The sequence below is a fragment of the Helicoverpa armigera genome, chromosome 24 (assembly GCF_030705265.1).
Source record: "Helicoverpa armigera isolate CAAS_96S chromosome 24, ASM3070526v1, whole genome shotgun sequence".
NCBI lineage: Eukaryota > Metazoa > Arthropoda > Insecta > Lepidoptera > Noctuidae > Helicoverpa > Helicoverpa armigera.
In genome coordinates this window covers 1,392,066-1,410,046 of record NC_087143.1, presented here as the reverse complement: position 1 = coordinate 1,410,046, position 17,981 = coordinate 1,392,066, and the positions used below count along the sequence as shown (strand labels likewise).

At 34.9% G+C, this 17,981-nt stretch overlaps 1 protein-coding gene across 1 annotated transcript in view; it reads right to left on the bottom strand.

Moving 5' to 3' along the window:
- The window catches only part of LOC135118654 (facilitated trehalose transporter Tret1-like), a 112,371-nt gene extending 94,632 nt beyond the window's left edge, over positions 1-17,739 (bottom strand). The window contains exon 1 of the mRNA XM_064041224.1: positions 17,482-17,739. The gene's annotated coding sequence lies outside the window, so the exon portion shown is untranslated. The remainder of the gene's footprint in view (positions 1-17,481) is intronic.
- Between the last annotated feature and the right edge of the window lie 242 nt (positions 17,740-17,981).

Genomic DNA, 17,981 nt, shown 5'->3' with positions numbered 1-17,981 from the left:
GTCAAAATTAACTAAGTTTATTAAATCAACCGTAAATTCCAAAACATCCCTTCTTGGCATTCGGGAAAAGAAATGATTTTGTTACTCTTTCATTAATCGTAACCTCTTCATATTCACTTTCAAAATAAGGCCTCACCATTTTATTTACACATTCACAAATCTCAAGTTAATTCAGTACTCTTAAAAAAGCAAGTTTTCACTCGCCCTCATCGCGTTAACTGTAACAACTCAATCTGACCGTGTCTGTCCGTCTGTCATCGATTTCAGGCTTATTCTGCGGAACCGAAGCGGAGCCATGACGGATTATGAGAACTTTTTTATTTTAACCTTTTTTTGCGACATCTTAGGGCTCATACGCACTATGCGGGTAGCCGCATTACGGCTAGCCGCGCGGCTGACCGCAGGATGCGGTTGCGAATGCGGCCAGCCGGATCGCGGGCAGCCGCATTCGCAACCGCAATGTGCGGTTGAAGAACCGTTGCGATTTGCGGTCATGTCGATCCATTTCAAAGATGGACGTGGAAGAAGTTGCAGCCATTTACTACATTTACACACGTTACGTAAAGATGAAAAAACAAAGAAAGAAGTACTGGGTGCATCCTTATTTGCAAAGACGAGATGAGTGCAAGCATTTTGCAATATATTTCGAAGAACTAAAAAACAGTCACTCAATGGCGGGCAGCCGCAGACTGAACCGCACAGTGCGTATAGCAACCGTCCGGCTGGCCGTCACTCGGGCCGCAGCCCTCCGAGCGACCGGAGCGGTCTGCGGGTAGCCGCATCGCAGTGCGTATAGAAATGAATATTACGTACATACTTCTGCTTGCGGTTAGCCGCGCGGCTAGCCGTAATGCGGCTACCCGCATAGTGCGTATGAGCCCTTAGTATATCTTATTTTAATTTTATTTGTAATCATTTTGCTTTCCGAGTCATGTATTTTTATTAGTCAAGTAGGTGTTTATCTTGGACACCAATGACCGTGTATCGGAGGGCATAATAAACTGTAGAACCTGGCTGCAATTTGAACATCCTTGGCAGTCGTTACGGGTAGTCAGAAACTAGTAAGTCTGACAACCAGTCTAACCAAGGGGTATCGGGTTGCCTGGGTAACAGGGTTGAGGAGGTCAGATAGGCAGTCGCTCCTTATAAAACACTGGTACGCAGCTGCATCCAGTTAAATAGGAAGCCGACCCCAACATAGTTGGGAAAAGGCTACGCAGATAAATAAAAAAATTGCGACACCCAACTATAGCATTTTTTTTAACAGTTTTTTGTACGTTCCGAGTCATGCAAGTTTATTAGTCAAGAACTTACTTATGTGAATAGTTTTTTGCTACTATTAAACTTTGTCGTTAACAGCGTGAGGTGTCTGTTTGACTAAGCTTACTAATGAAAACATAACTTTTTTCTTGCTACTGTTATTTTTTATTACGTTTAATTTATGTATTTAATTTTATTTAATGCCATGTCATCGAAAGGTGATGTCATGGTGGATGATTATTAAAATGAGACAAGAGCATTTCATTTTAGATATACATTTTATCTTTTAAAATGAAAACATTTCTCCGTATATACATGTAAGCCTGAATCAACGCTGAAATTCAGGCATACATACTTAACTCTAATAGACAATTTTATAAGCTTTCATGATCCTGTCGTTATTTCGTTTCCTGGATGACCAAAAAGGCTATCTAGGTATATAGAGATAAACTTAGAACTGTGCATGTAAAACTACTTATACAAGAAAACAAAGATTATAATTACCTAAGAATGTAAGAGAAAGAGACACGCCACAAAAAACAGTTAGTCTTTTAATAACCAGGAAAGAAACATATCCAGAGAATCAAATAGAACATTATGAAATAAGTATTAAATACTTCATAGTATTATAGTTTCCTATACACGTGAGTACGAGTATAGTTTTACAAACAAAGCTCACGATAAGCGATCATAAGCGATATCAAGCTATATTACTAACGTTACGACTCTATTGTTTAAATTATTTCTTAATCATTAACTTCTTACTTTGTTTTATAGTTATTTTGATATGAATCGTAATATGCATCTGTAGGGCAAAGGGCTCTTCTTATAACTATACATATATATAAACTAAATGTGCCAATGTTCGTTCTACAGTATCAAATTCTTTAATCAATACTTTTCTTAGCAATATATGAATAAATTATGAAAAAATGTTGCTCTAGCTAAACTTTTAAAAAGTATGCCAATCTTACGGCCATACCTACCAAGAAAACATGCCTACTTGTAACCATAATACAAAAACTTATAACTACAGTTACAAGAATGGTTAATTATTTATAATTACTTAATACAGTTATTACAAATACTCTCACGATAAAACTCGTCTATACTAAAATATAAGAAGCTTAATGAACACTCGATATTGTTTGCCAACATAATTAGTCTTTAAACATTACGTTGTTTTGCCAAACAAATTAGTGTTCCCTTATAGGTATGTAAGCTAATTCATTTTTTTTTTTAAATAAACTATATAATTCTGTTTTATGTTAATAATTAATTAGAATACCTATATCGTGTTCTATCAACATCATCCGTCTAGTCTTTTCCGAATGTTACGATCAGCTTCTTGTCTAACCGAATGTAGTTGGGAACCAATATTTTACAAGGATCAGCTTCCCATCTAACGAGATGCATCTTAACATCAATAGTTAGGGCAGCGTTAACTGACCTTCACGACCCGGGATATACTAAACTTTATTAGTTAATTATGATTCTAAATAAAGCCTCATTGTTTTAATAGAATCCGTTTTTAATGCCAAAGATAAACTCTTTTTCGTGGAGCAGTCGGGTAAAAATAATTTGTTAAACGTACGCGACACATTCTTTATATGCCACACTCTTAGATGTCTGATAGAAATAAATAAATATATTCTTCGTAAATCGTCATCATAATATTAGCCTATTACCGCTCACTTCTGAGCATATCCTAGCTTTAGGCAGCCTGCATCCATCCTCTGCCTGCGTCTTCAAATCATCGATGGTCCAGTAAAGTATTTACAAAATATTTTTTTCACACTATTTTGCTACGATGCAAAAGGGGTAGCTAGTAAGACTGATTTTCAGACTTTCTAACTTCTGTCTACCATTTCTAAATGCAGCCACACACAACACACCAAATGAAATTTCTAAATGCAGCAACCATCAAATGCACCAAACACCAAATTAACTCAACCAAAACAAAATCTCAATTTAAAACAGAGAAATACCATAAAAGTAAATAGTTTTTAAAATAAAAACCACTCAAGCATTCACCATCTTGTCTATCTATTTGTCGTTTAGCACTAATTCGAGGTAAACGGTTAGCAAAAACCGATTCAATACAACCATGTCACGCTAATAGGGAGCTAAGGGGTTTCAGACGGCGCAGCAAAAAACGCGCGACAAAGTTGCACGCGTTGAGTCGGAAATCGCATTGACAGAGTAATTAGCACGTATTTTGCTTTAAAGAGCAAAATAGGGGTTTAGTTTTTTTTAGCATTTTTTTGTAAAAATACCTGTTTTGGTAACTGCAACTGTCTACGTGCAGAGTTTTGATGGCAATATAAATATTAAAATTTTAAATAGCAGTTTTTTTTACTTTTCACATGACTGTGCTCTTGAAGGCATAAGCACAGTTTATATAACTACACAAAGGCCGGAATGATGTAATGCAATTGCACTGAAATGGCACCTATCAATTGAAAACAACAGTTTTTCTTTTACAACAATACGACAGCCAATTTGTTTACATATTTTCAAATAAAAATATAAACAAAATGATCTCAGTTACCCAGATACGGCTAATCTTTGTAACGTGGGAACTGATCTACAATGTCTTCAGAGATGTGGTTTACACGAGTACAATAAAAGTCGGTTTTTGTTTTTACCAATATGGAAATATCGGCCATTTGTCACATACTGTCAGTGAGATCTACTCAGTGTGAGATTTCCCATATTGTGAGGTATTGTGAAGAAATATTACTGGGAATTCTGTGACAGAAGGTGAAAAAATTAGTATATTTTCACAATTTTTTGAAATAGTAGCTAAACTGAAAGTTGAATAAAAAGGTAAAACAAATTAACCGCTGGATACACAATTTTAATATTTTTCGTCAAAATCACAGGCAACATCAACGATAAATATTTTATATTGTTTATTTTTTTATGTTCGGAAGAAAAAATACACAGATGTCTAAACACATTTTTGCTTAACATGGAAATGTTCCATCGAACCTGCGTCATAATCAAATTATGACGTCACTCAAGTTTACCACAATAATAAGACACATAAATATTTTGAAAACATGTTACATCTATTAAGGAAGAATCGTGAACAAACACCGGTTGCCATGGCAACAGAAACAGGGCCATCTTGTACTAATTGCTCGGAATTGGAAGAACAAATTGTCGTGGGCGCTATTCGTTTAACTTAATTAGAAGTTCTGATGGTAGAAAGTAGGTGTAGTTTACAGTTTACCGAGTAATATTGTCATGTAATAGAACTACTTGAATATCACCACAGAGATACAACCGGCGTATCCTTGGGAATTACTGCCCGCACCGGGATAAAATATAGCATATGTCACTCGGAAAGAGTTTACACTCTTTCCGAGTAACATATGCTATATTTTATAACATATGCTTTCCAACAGTGAAAGAATTTTTCAAATGGGTTCAATAGTTTCGGAGTCTTTAGGGTACAAAGCAATATATAAAAAAAATCCTCTTTATTATATTAACTAGCTGTTTTCCCGCGGTTTCACCCGCGTCCTGTGGGAGCTACTGCTCGCACCGGGATAAAATATAGCCTATGTTACTTGGGAAGAGTGTAGCTCTCCAACAGTACAAAGAAACATAAAAAATGTTTCCTCTTTATTATATTAGTATAGATTTCTTGTTTTCACTTTTTATAACCGTATGAACAAAACACAATCTTTATTACACCCATTCACAACTTTATCCTTTGCTATAAAATCTTGTTGCATTTCTTTTTCACATTCGCTATCTTGCACAAACAGGACTATAAGCCATATAAGCATACATTCTTGCATTTTATATCGGTTTACTCAATAACTTCTAACTTATCTAAGTATATCTGGTTCTAGACCAGGGGTTCGTATATATTTTTCTACGTAAACTTTCAGTAGGACGTCTACCAACAAGGTGGACACACGACCTTATAAAGGTCGCTGGAAGAGGCTGGATGCAGGTCGCCTCCAACAGGTATCTGTGGAGATCTAAGGGGGAGGCCCGTGTTCAGCAGTGGACGTCCTATGGCTGAGATGATGATAATGATGAAACTTTCAGTTAGACCTAAAAGCTCAGTGAGAAAGTGAAAGATGTGTTAGAAACTGTGATAATCTTGTCTTTTGCTTAGGTAAACGATTGATGCAATCTACCACTAATTGAGAACCACTAGGAGAACTACTTGGCTAGACTGTTCAAAATAGTACTTATATGAAGAAAATTAAACCAAGAATAAAATTGATGGAAGAAATAGCAGATAGAAGTATAACCGACGAGGCTTAGCAATGATGTCCGATTTCAAAGGTTAAGCTGCATTAGCTACGATTCGTTATCGGATGGGGAACCATTCCGAGACAGTGGAAAGCTCTATCGAGCTGATCCGGGCAAAGACATCAACAACCAGTCTTACCCAGGTTGTAAGGTCAAATACCCTATTTACTTGCAAATAAAATGTACAGCTCTACAATTTATGGCTCAATCCCATAATACTTGAAAGCTAGACTTGAATGACTCAGCCTATAGGTTGCTCTGTCGACAGATACGATGACAGGAGTCACTAAACGTGAAAAAACCGCGCGTGACTTTCGTCTGTGAGGGCTTTAAGTATTGCTTGTTAACTTCAATTTGATTGGTTGAATTCGTCACTATGGTTAATAGATCGAACAAGTACGATGCTGTAAGATTAGATAATTGATCTAAATTGTTCCGATGTCTTCGAGGAAAATCAAATGGTATCGAATATGTATGCAACATTCTTTTGTTTTTTTCTTTTTGTCATATCATCATCATCCTGCCCTCATCTCAATTTTATTTGGGGTCGGCATAGCATGTTTTCTTTTTCCATACTCTTCTTCTTCCTGCCTTGTTCACAAATCATTTGGGGGTTTCCGTACCCTTCTGCATATTTTATGGTCTTAGTTTATTAATGATCTTTACAGACTTTATCGTGCAACAGTAGGGCATAGACCTCTTCTCATATAAAGAAGGAATGAGGTATAATCACCACGCTTGCTTAAGGCGGATTGGCGATTTCGGATTTTTAAAGTCCGTCATTGGTAGGTATCTAACATATATTTACAAGTCATATACCTACTTAGGTAGTATTTAGTCTGAATCATCCTTAATTCAGTATCATGTCTTAAACCAGTATCTGAAATAGCTAGGCCTATACACAGCAGTGGACGTACATAAAACAGGCTGATGATGATAAACCTACTATAACAAGGGCTGTTATTACATCATAATATTTATTAATTGAATAAAACCACTTATCAGGAAGGCAATTAAATCATTATTATAACGACCACACGATCCATTCCTGTCAATTGGTTTCTACCTCAATGTACGAAGCATTGATACTATTATAATTAAGTGTCGTCATTTAATTGATATTATTAATTATTGTGATGTAACAATATTTAATGGACTGGTATAATAATAGACTCATCAACATTCACTCTCTCAGTACTTACATGGTTTTTGTTATATTGTAATTTTGACACCCTACAGACAGACATTGGGGAGCTGTCTTTTGTAAAATTTTGACGTTCAAAACGTACGTTGTCAATTTTACAAAAAAAAAAATATATTGAATAAATGATTTTTGATTTTGATTTTGAGTAAGGAAAAGGTGGATGGATTGTGTGAAAGATGATATTGCTAGAAATAATGTTACTTGAGAGATGACGGCAGACAGAAGAGTATGGAAGAAGAAAACATGCTGTATCGATCACAAAATGAAATTAGGATAAGGGCAGGACGATGATAATGATGATATAACATTTTAACGAAAATCTACTAAACAGAGGTTGAAGAAACTTCGAGTAAGGCTATGTCAGAGTTACAATGTTATATTTATTTCTGTTGTAAAATCTCAAACTAGCCAAGAATTAAATTAACACGAACAATAAAGACATAACAAACTTGATCCTAATTCAAAGCACTAAAACAGACACATATAGATTCTGAGTTACTACGTGACATATTGACACAGCAATCGTGTCCCATAGGTTAAGTACGTAATAGTGTGGAAACTAGCAACTGTACAGTTAAGCAAACTGTCACTTTGAACTGCAGTCAGAATACATTCGGGCCACGAAAACAGCGAGCGAAGTTAAAACGCTTGTTAAAAATGTACCTCTAAACTTAACATGAGTTGCTGGGGAGTTTGTTGCGCCACTTCTTCCCAGCAAAAACACATAGGAAGTGGTGAAGGGCGGACGTTTTGGAGGCTGTCTTTTGTTTTTGACGTTGGAAAATTGCTGATTTATCAGCCTAATTTAAATAAACGTTTTTGAGTTTGAGTAGCTGTAGTACCTATATTATTTTATATTGAGCACTTTTACATGCTTCTAATAAGAATATTTATCGACCAGATGTTTTAACTCATGTCGTTCCAATCACAAATTAAAATGGCAGAACTTTTTTTCTCTACAAGCGTGACAAAATAAAATTTCGATCTAAGCATCGTTGTAAACATTTTCAATTTATTTTCATCTCTTTTGCATAACACCTTAGTTTTTGCACCATACAATTTGTCGTATCTATCAATTAATCTATATATGTGGCAGGCACGAGTCTATTACATGGCTACTGTAATATCGCCAATCGTGCCTTCAAATCTAATTGAAAAGACAAGCATTATTGTAAGAGAAACTTAGCAAGCTATAAAAGACAAATTACTTGCGGCCCATCAAAAATAAAGTGAGAAAAATATCAAGCGTTTTCATCTTCAACACTGAATAGTAGATTAAAAATAATTGGTTGTGGTGAAGTTTCTAACATATGTATGTATGCATATATCTCGCTACGAACGTTACCATGTTTCTTCACGATAGTCAAAATGTACCAACAGAATAATAAAACGCAATTAAGTAAGCGCGATTTATCTATTTGCTGAATGCAGTGGAGCAAACTTTTTTAAGGAGAACTGCTTGTAATTGAAGAGTTTAAGATATCTTTGATAAAAGATAGAAGCAAAAGATCTAGCATTACTATGCTATGATATTTTAAGTAATGTATTTCCATAAGCTGAAGCGAGTAACTATCGCGGTTTCAACAGCCCCAACCAGAAATACTAGTTCAAAATACACACCAACATTCATGGTCAAAACAATATTGTGCATAATATGACCCTTTGTGCGGCTTAGGGTCACAATGCGACAATAGACCCCACGTTTGCAACGGTAATGTCAAGTGGCTGTACCATTTTGGGTGAAGCTGGTTTGTGCTAGTGGGTATTGTAATTAGGTTTCGTTAGTTCTGTTGTTATATTTTTCCGGCTTTTATGGTTTTACTTTTGATTGTACTTGTTAAATGTTGATGTTAAACAATGATTAATCATTTTGAAAAATAACAGACATTAGGTACAAATAACTACCTCTTAAACTTAAGCTTGACTAAAACCGTAGCTTCTGAAAATTACTTTACTTTACCACAAAAAAAATATAACGTCATCTTAGAGTGAAAACCTCGGAAATGCAAGTTTTGCTCGATTTTTTTGCGTTTCCACGAAGAAACCCTAGGACGCAAAGTAACTTTTTTCTTCCTTCTAAAAAATTAAGTTTTCTCTTACGAGGTTTCTGCTCAATAGTTTTTACCTTCTAAAAAGTTTTACACTTACGCATTCTAAGAGATCGAATAAAACCCATGGTGGTCTGCCCATCATCTTACACAACTCCCATACATATAACCATACTTTCGCCATAACAAGCTCGCACAGAACCTAAGTACATAAGTAAGTACCTACATAGTAACACATGGCCGTTATTTACCTGACATATGTCACTATAATGTTGATAGATCACATCTGGCATGATAACAGTATTGTTATGAAAGTGTACTATGTGAGCGTGGTTTGTTTTTTACCCGAGTGCCGGAAAGTAGTGTTGTATAGTGTAAGTGGCTGATTAGAGTTAAGGTTGTCTTGGCTACATTGATGGGTAAAATGATTTCCAAAAAGTGTTATATGTACAGAAATTGGGCAAGCCAGTGTGAAAAATTAAGCAAAATTAAAAATTTTGAAAAAACCCCCGACGGTAAAAATCTTATTGAAAAATAATAAAATAACTCAAAACCCCCGACTTAACCCAATCATATAGGAATATCCGTCGGGGGCTGCCATTAAACCAGCTAAAGGATTTCTAGTGTCGTGTATACAATTATTGAAGAATTGTAGATGTTTAACGATGACATAAAATACACTCAATTAATTGTTGAAATTTCATACAGAAAAGGCAGCCCCCGACGGTTATTCCTATATGATTGGGTTAAGTCGGGGTTTTGAGTTATTTATTATTTTTCAATAAGATTTTACCGTCGGTTTTTCAAAATTTTAATTTTGCTTAATTTTATTTCAGACTTTTTAGAGAGCATATACGAATTATAGTCTATATAATAAGTTATTGCAATATTATTTTGCACCGATATTGTGGCGCCCTCTAGTGAGTTACAGGCGTAATTTTTATTATTTGGGAACATGCATTAAGCACGTACACATTGCTGATGAAAACAGAATTGTAATCGGACGTTTTGATTATATTGCAACATTGTTTGGCACTAATATTGTGGCGCCCCCTAGTGAGTAATAGCCATGACACCTATCTAAGAACATGAACTCATCGAACACAAAACCGTTATTGAAAACCGCATCAAAATCGGATCATTAGTTTAGAAGGTAGGTGGGAACATTACTTTGCTCTCTTGCACTAATATTGTGGCGCCCCCTAATGAGTTACAGCCATGACACCTATCTAAGAACATGAACTCATTGAACACAAAAACGTTATTGCAAACCGCATCAAAATCGGATCATTAGCTTAGAAGGTAAGTGGGAACATTACTTTGCTGTTTGGACTAATATTGTGGCGCCCCCTAGTGAGTTACAGCCATGACACCTGTCTAAGAACATGAACTCATCGAACACAAACCCTTTATTGAAAACCGCATCAAAATCAGATCATTAGTTTAGAAGATATGTGGGAACATTACTTTGCACAAACGCACACACAAACACACAAACACACAAACGCACAAACGCACATCTCTCACCCTAAACGCATATACCTGCTCCGTTCCGTCGTGGGTAAAAATAACACGTGCTGCCAACATTTTGTAATGCGGTAGGTATATGTACCTTTTTGTTTAATGCTCTTGGACCTACCAATTTGGATTATTTTGTTTTGGAATTTATAACCTATGTAGGCAATTTTTTTTGGAGTGATGACTTGCCCAAGGCGGCTAGCAGGAGCTGGATGCGAGAAGCCGAAAATCGATCTCAGTGGCGTGCACTTGGAGAGGCCTATGTCCAGCAGTGGACTGCGATAGGCTGATGATGTAGACTATTTTTTTTTTGTAAACTTGAAAATAAACTGGAAGATACAGCCGGTCTTGTACAATTACGAAACTAGCAAGTACATAGATTTTATTTCATATCATTTTACCACAATCATAAACTTCCGATCCACCACCAAATTTTTGTCCAAACAAAAACTTCATTTTAGGCCACCTGGGATTCAAACCCACACCCTTCAATGATGATCAGTAGCCATCCATCACAGTGACAGGCATCAGATAGTACCAATACCGCGGCGTTGCCCGCGATCAATCACTGCACGTAATGATCTTCTTGTGATCATTTTGTGATCATCATCGAATATTGAGGTATTTTGATTAGCTTGAAATGTTGTTGCGTGAGTAATTGTTTAACGCGGGTTTGCTTGGGAACGAAATGTATAAAAGTACTAATATTATAAAGCTGGAGCATTTGTTTATTTAATTCAACGTGCAAATCTCAGGAACCTATGATTTCAGTGATAAATATCTTATTTGTATTAATTTTTTTAATAGAAATTGCCAGACTTATTACCTACTTAATCATTATCCTAGCACATAGCATTTCAGTATACTATTATAGCCGAGACGAATTTAATATATTCGCTAACAGATTAAAAGCTAAAGATCAAGGTGCAAAATATTTGCATCAAAATAGCTTTTAAGTACAACATATTCTCATCATCACAAAGTCCAATTTAAACTACTGAACACGAAAACTAACTAAGTTCGGACTACCAAAATTTCAACCCGAAAATACACTCTACACGAATCAATCAATTTACACCGAAATAAAGCAGCAAATGCTTAACAAATCACAATAAAGTTTACATGGATCAATCACAAGGAAATCGTCGTAGGAATTTTCATAACACACTTAGTTTACGTTCCAATTTATAATTACGAGTCAAAGTTTACGTGAAAACGTAACAGTTTTTACAATGTGGAATGTCAACATGGGTTTTGACGTAAATATTTGAATTCTCACGACATTTGTAGTGTGTGAAGGTTATTGTAAACTGTTCGCCAAAAATATCACTAAGATTTTTTCATGGAATTTTCATATCATAAATAGTAGGATAGTGGCTCACTATGTTTTCAAAAGTCAGCAATATTTTTACAAAATTATCTAAATTCTATGTATGAAAATACATTTTGGCAGACTACAACGGAAATGCTAGATTGACAGAACAGAAGCATTTTAGTTTTGTTTATACGATTAGAATATGTTTTTATGGTAACAATGCATCATTTGTCAATATCAAATAGACGCGATACAATTACAAACAAATATGGTTTTAACTGTTTATGTTGGTAAACAACATAATTAAATTCATAGTCCTATCTCAATACAACCCAACAGATTCTTAATTAAAATGAATTCGTCACCAATATAAACGTAATTCAACATAATTCAACACAATTCTGCAATAGTACTAGATTGCACTCCAAATAGAATGCATTAACCCAATTTCCAAAACGGTTTTACAAGCGATGACAAATAACCATGTTTTGCCTCCAAAATCAGGTCGGAATTCTAAACAGGCGCTAGAAGAAACAAACTGGGACATATTTCTTCATTAAAATCTTGTTTAGAGTAGCACACTGCAAACTTTTAGTCGGCCGATAGTCTGTTTGGGCTCATAAATCAGTATGAAGATGAGTGGCAGTACCTAAGCACATTGCCAAGATCAGGTATTTAGTCTGTATCAGACAGACTGAAAACTTTGATTGGAATTACGACAAATGTCTGATATAAGGTGCGTACCTACTACATTCATTCATTCATCTTCTTACTGATTTAATATCCCAAACAGACTATCGGCCGACTAAAAGTTAGCGGTGTGCAGCTACTCTTAAACAGATCACTTTTAAATGCAATTGAGAGTATTGTGGCTTTTTATCGTCATGTTTATTTGTCGAAGTTTTTATTGACGATTGTTGAGCAAAGGCCCAAGAAACTTTGAAAAAATCTGATCTCTAGGTGTCGGTAGATTTGTTATGCGATTGGTCGTTAAAGACCTTTCCAAAAAAAGTTGTTGGTAATCGACCAACTGATATTAGGCGTACCTAATTGAACCCCTTTTGATCTATAAACATAACCAGTAACAGTTTGTATATCGATTTCTTTTATCATAAAATTGGTATGTAACGACTTTGTAGTAACACCTAAAAAATACGATAACGATCATTATTTATTTAAAAACTAACACCTTAAATAATCCCACAAAGAACTACCTTAAAGATAACCACTTTACTCAAAGATTTTCCTGCAACTTTTCCGTGTTAACACTAAAGTAAACTAAGTAGACCAAACATTGCCAAACGCGAACATTAAGAAACCTCAATACAAATGCACGTTGCAGCGCTCCGAACAATAGGCCTTCCGCACTCCTTATCTCGAGGATAAAATACGAATGACTCCGACCCCGATAAATCAAAGCACTACTAGGTTACTAGAAATAACTATAGTTCACTAGGAACTAGTCTTAGTTTGTTACAAAATGGTCTAGGTTTAATATCTTTGGTCTACCCACTGTGTTACGGATGTCACATTAAACTGTAGGTCCCGGCCGTCATTGAACATCCTTGGCAGTCGTTACGGGTAGTCAGAAGTTAGTAAGTCTGACACCAGTCAAACCAATGTTCCTTCTCAAGCCGTTCATGTATCAGGACAACGCTAACTTTTTCGAGCAATCCTTGAAGTATTACCAATATCAAAGAGTATAATGTATGTATGTAGTAGAAACGGAATTTCAAAATACTTTTTCTATAGTTTTTCAATAAAATTATTAGTCTTTAACTTTTTAATCAATAAACTGTTTATAGCCTATAACTAATCGCTATAAAACAAGCAATCAACAATTATAATCTTGATAACACACGCGAGAGCACACATAGATAACGCATAATTATACACGTCTATTAATATTATCTTGATAATACATATTATGTACTTTACCTGAGCATGTAAACAATGACTATTATTTTGATCTACTTGTAAGACTTTCCACTAGTTTTTCTAAGAAAATTATTAAGGCAACTTCCGTAAACAAACGACTTTGTTTTTTGTTCAGGATTTTGTATCTATACTAATATTATAAAGAGGAAAACTTTGTTTGTTTGGTTGTAATGGATAAACTCAAAAACTACTGGACCGATTTTAAATATTCTTTCACCATTAGAAAGCTATATTATCTGCGAGTAAGCTATTTATCCCGGTGTGGGCAGTAGCTCCCACGGGACGCGGGTGAAACTGCGGGAAAACGGCTAGTTGTAAATATAATTCTAAAATTGCTCTGCAAACATAATAACAGGATCGAAATATGAGCCTTATGGCATCTTTATTCCTCCTAGAGCCCTTTATGTATCAGGGTCGCGGTTCCAAACTCCTTTCAATAATCCTACAGCTCGTTAAAATTTGCCTAGACACAGGTAAAAAACAATGGCTAGAAAGTAATTGGTTAATTGACTATTACCTACACAAGGATTTCTCTGCACACTGGGTGCGTTTTCGCATCTGACAAGCACAAACAAAAAAATTTGGAACGACACCAGTAGGCCAAACAAATAGATGTTTAGAAAGGATATCTGATGACATGATGTGTTTATTTATTTTAGAGTTAAAGAAAATATTTGATTATGAACGAGAAAATCGCGTCACTCTCTATTCTGACTAATAGATATAATAGTGACTATCTGAAAATAAAAATATCACAGTGCGCGCACCAGCACGCATGCCCAGTGCATTGAGTATGGGCTAATATCCCCAGATCGGGGGAGACAGCAGTAAAGCAGTGGATGTTTTTTGACTGTGATGAACGAAGTTAATAATGACTTTCAAAAAAAAATCTCATTTTCTGAGATTCATGTGGAAAAATGGATACTGAATTAATGTGAGTTTCATATTCTAATATTATGAACAGGTAAAGTTTGTGAGGTTATGCAGGATAATCTAAGAACCAATTCAAAAAAATATTTTCGCAATGCAAAATAACGTTATTACGTTATTTTGCGAATATAATGCGAAAATATTGTGCGCTATATTTGATCCGGGTACAGCAAGTAATTCCACAGCAAAGGGCTAAATTAGAATAAATAGATCAATTCTTTCCAAGTTCATCTTGGACGTCAGCAACTGACGTTAGAAGAGAAATAAAAAGATAAGCCGTAATAATTAATTAATTCAGTTACTTAGATTTCTTACCATTCCGTAAAAATATTCACAATTCTGTAGAACAAAAACCGCAAGTATTTAATTGTAGTATAAAACATGTAATGCATCATAATATAATTATTTTACTCGTATATTGTGCATGAGTCAATATTCTTCGTAATACTTGAAAATACATGTTCTGTATGTCGGTCATAGTCCATCTCTCACGAAGTAAATAAGGAAATCTGTATTATGGGTAAGACTTATAATCACAATTCAGATCTTAAAATCATGATTTCCTGTCCTCCCAAAAATATTATGAATACGAAGCTGGACTATTTCAAGGTATTCCTAAAAGTTGCGAAAGAATGAAAGGATTCTACTGCCAAAATTTAGAAATTCTTTAAAATAGAAGTTGACAAATCTACGATTCGCAAGATAGTTCTGTAATTCTGTGTTGTGGTATCGTCTACATTTTAGATAAGTTTTCAGCTTATTCCTAAAGAACATCCACTTAAGCATGTCCAAACTACCTACGCAAAAATAGACTAAAACCTTAAGACCCAAAGCTTTTTAGTATTGGCTTGGTTAAACTTAGCCTTCCCTTAATCTTTAAATCCTTCAATACAGAAGGAGTGTATGCTACTATCGAAGATTATTACACAAGTGACATTTAAGAAAACCAGAGTACCTACATACATTTTACGATTTTTCTTAACTACCTATAACATTGAGAGAAAAAATAGAGTAATATTTTAACAGCTCTTTCTTTTTACTCTTCTTTGAAAATGGTAAGTGAAAGAAAGGTTTCGTTTTGGATGGTTCAATGGAGAATTTATAATACCTATTAAATTTTCTTAATATGTATAATCTTGTTGTGTGTATCTACCTATAATCAATTTCTCTAGAACAATAGAATTGATTTTGACTTCGGTAATGTCATCATTTGAACAGTTATTGAAAGTCAATCAGTGTTATGAATCCTATAATTTTGAATAGTAGGTATGCAGGTACAGTTATTTCTCACTCAGCATTCAGCATCTTTTTCAATATCATTATTCGCTAAATAAGTACGTAGGTACCTATCTTTTACGAATGGAAGAGGATCAAATATTTTAGAATAACCGCTACTAATAATGCTACATAAAAGGTACTTAGTAAGCTTAAAATTCAATGTCATGAAAGATATGTAGGCAGGCATGGTGACAGCTAAAATTACATTTAGCATAATATGATATTTATTATCCTCATATTCTGACTCAGTGTAATTGAAAGAGGACCATAGAACCTACAAACAAATACAATTAATTCTACCTAATTTTAGTACAAACAAAATGCCTACCGTTCCTTAATGGAAGATTTCGACTATTAAACTAAATATATTCCTACCTATTTACAATGAATACCATTTAACTATAACAATTACTGAAACTTTTGCAGTTTCAAATCGACGATTTGACCAATGAGCGGCAAATGTACATCTGGTTATGATTTAGTTATGACCCATGAAATTAAAATCAAATATAAATCAATCAACAAAAACAAAGGAAACGACAATGATACAACAGCCCAAGAAACAAATGAAGATAGCAGTCTCAAAACAAATTGAAACAATAGATATGATGTAACTGCACTGACAAATGAATGATACAATATCAGTGTGTGAAATAATTAAGCTTAAATATACAGCCGGCCTAGATAGCAGGGGCAAATTGTACCGCGTATCAAATGCAGTAGTAAATCAAAGTATAATGGAATAAGACTTGCCCATTAAGATTCTTGAGGGAATTGATAGTGTGTATACCGTTGAACACCTCTCTATCTCTTTTTATGTGACAGATGCAGCAATTTCTGGGGCATATCCACACTTCTTTTTTAGAATTAAAACTAGGCTTAGGAATGTACAGCGATTCTCTTAATTGGAACTGTATGCAGTTGATAATATAGGCACTTACTAGAAGTATAGCTAAGGACGTTTACTTAGGTATCTGTCTGTCTCTTGAAAGCTGTTTTAATAATCAGTTTTACTTGGAAGAAGTGATAGAATATTAATGTAGTGGAGACAGATACTAAAACCAGCGTAATAAAGATTTTATGATGAATAAAAGACTATGACGCCAATACACAAAATCTTTTGTTATTTTTAACAAAGACGATGAATAGGAAGTAAAAATTAAGAAGATACACATGTTTTTCGATTATCATCGGTTTACAAGAGCGGCTAATATTAACTCGAGTGTGGCCGGGCATACAACATTTATCATACACTTGACACTAATATGAATTATACAAACAATCTGCCCGATACGATAGCAGATAGCGATTGACTTCAAGTGAAACAACATAAATCAACGAAATCTAAATTTCATAACAAATGATCCAATGAATATACTTTTACTGCCATTGGAATAACACAAACGCATGAATCACTATTATGTAAACAAACGCCAAAAAGAAAAGACTTTTACTAGATACTGCTAACACAGCGCACAACTTTAATTCCCTACCGAATGCACTAAAGCCATAAAATTTACAATCAACAGTAAACATAAAAAATGCATTTACAACCATTTTACTATTCACTGCACTTTAATTAGAAGACTGATAAACTAGAAAATAAACAATGCAGATGAAAGTGTTGATACAAACGAGAATAAAAAAGACCGTGCCTAAACAATGGGAGTCATTGAAACGCATCGTGTGTAGGAATTTCAAAATCTACTCACCATGCATGTCAGCATCAACACAATGGACCACGATGCACTAGCACATGTACACACAAATGATTCAAAATATATGTTTTATAACTTTCAAAAACACAGGACCCAAAACATTCCCTAGGGGGACACCACAAGTTAATAATTCGAAAATCGTATTTCGTTCGCTGCGCGCGCGTCGATAGGCGCGTGCCTTTGAGTAACTGTCCGCTCTTAACACTGATCAACGACTGACTGACTACGCCTGCCTGCGCCGGCGACTGTGTTTACTATAACCCCATGCACAAAATTATCAAACGCTTTCAATGGATCCTCAACTCTATAGCCAGCTAGTGAGAGTTCAGTTTCGATTGCAGGTATATCTCTTATCTGTGTTAGTAAGTCGGACGAATGTATTTGTCATTTTGTATGAATGAAAAAATAAACTGTGCATAGAGCTTTCTGTTGGCGTGCGTTTCGTTTTATATCATAACCTTAATTAATGTTTATATCGCTTATAGTCCTTGGCT